The sequence below is a fragment of the Solanum pennellii genome, chromosome 9 (genome assembly GCF_001406875.1).
Source record: "Solanum pennellii chromosome 9, SPENNV200".
In the NCBI taxonomy this organism is placed as follows: Eukaryota; Viridiplantae; Streptophyta; class Magnoliopsida; order Solanales; family Solanaceae; genus Solanum; species Solanum pennellii.
In genome coordinates, this window is record NC_028645.1 from 57,177,345 (window position 1) to 57,179,244 (window position 1,900).

Here is a 1,900-nt window from a genome sequence, read left to right on the forward strand (position 1 = left end):
CCTTCCGATCCGATCCTTCCATCACCACCTATACCTAGAGGTTTAATGGATGTGTAGCCAAGAAAGAAAGTAAGCAAACAAGTACACATTGGTACTCAGGACAAAAACTCAACCTAGATCTCAAGTAAATATATTGTTTGATGTTTAATTTTTGAGCCTTTTCGTGGTTTAGCCCTAAGCCCAACAACTTGGCTCGCGTCTGGGCAATCCGTGTTCACAACATATAATTCCATCCACATATGGATACAACATATATATACAACTCCCACACTTTAATAATCAGGAAGGCATGACATTGTAACATGACAAAGAACAAAAACAATTATTAGAGAAAATCAAACAAATAAAAAGTCTCAAATAAGTGTATTAATATGAAATATAATTGCAGCAACACATATCACACAGTCTTGAGATTTTAGAAGTCACAAAAAAGGGAACACATCATCCTTCAAAACCATCAATTGTCTTCGTTTTGAAGTCTTCAAAACAAACAAACAAAATGAAATTAAACAATCACAAATCAGAGCAACCCAATGCTTCTTTGATTCTTAAAATTGTGGCGCTCAAAACACCATGAACAGAACCCACTACCTCCATTTTTTGCTGCCTGGAGGTTGGATTATTATTACCACAAATCATTATTTGAAATGTCACTGTCAAAATTGAACCATTTTGTGCATTTGCAGTGCTGTCCCTATTCGAGGAGAGACGACCATCGGGACTTATGATGATACCAGAGGGCAAAATGGGAACTTTCGTTGCATCACCTCCATTGACAATTGAATTGATTGCTAGTAAATCTATGGGTGCATAGACTAAAAATGCTCCCATTTCATCAATACTCGTCTCTTCAAGCACTAACATTTACTTATGCATATTATAAGGCTGTTTATGCATTACAATAATTAAGAAATATTAGGGTAAATACTATAATAGAATAAGTGACGATAAGTTATGTTGCTAAACAATAAAAAATTCACAGCTAATCCTATTTAATAATGAATTATAAAAGGATTATAAGTAATCTTGTTAGCTATAGGGCTATAGGTCATTTAACAACAGATTTACGAGGAATTTCATAGCTAAGTCTTGTTCTTATTCATAGTGAAATATATTTAGCATGATCAGTATACCTAAAAGATAGTTAAAGATAATTATTGGATCACCCAAAAAGCCAAGTGAAATTATAAATATAGAAATGAGACAAACAACAACTTGCTATGAATGGCTAAGCTATGATCAGTGTATATAAATTAAACATGAGAAAATTAGTTTTCGTTGTGTGTGTGTTGTGATTGTTAATTGACTACGAGTCAAAAGTAAAATTGGATCGTAGAAAATTCCTTTTGATTCAATAATTAAAGAACAAAAAGTCAAAAGAAAAAAAAGATACAAGTTTGGAAATTTTAGTATTTTTGCATGAGAAAAATGATAAATCCAGTCATACGTAATATTATTTGATTCTTGAAAAATGTCATAATTACATGATAATTTAGGCAGAAATAGCTAAGTTATAAATAAGTAAATATGACAAATACCTGAATAATCGTAATGCTGTTTCCCGGAAAAGTTCCTGTTAGTACTCGATCTAACTCAATCACATTATTTCCACCGGTCAAAATATCCCACTAAAAAAATCAAATGATAAACAATATCATAATTTAATTAACAAAAAAATATTTTGCAGGATGATTATTATTTAAGATCACGTATATAAAACAATATATGTACAATCAATGCCAAGACTAGCAAAACATGTAGATAATATAATATGTAGGGGCTTGAAAAAATAAAATCGACCGATAAATCGAATCGAAAAAGTGTTATTGGTTTATTGCGATTAGATTAATGGATTTTATATATATATATATATATATATATATATATATATATATATATA

The 1,900-nt window shown here is 30.5% G+C and overlaps 1 pseudogene; it reads right to left on the reverse strand.

The window, feature by feature from the left end:
- Positions 1 to 422: 422 nt before the first annotated feature.
- The window catches only part of LOC114074046, a 3,588-nt pseudogene continuing 2,110 nt past the window's right edge, over positions 423 to 1,900 (reverse strand).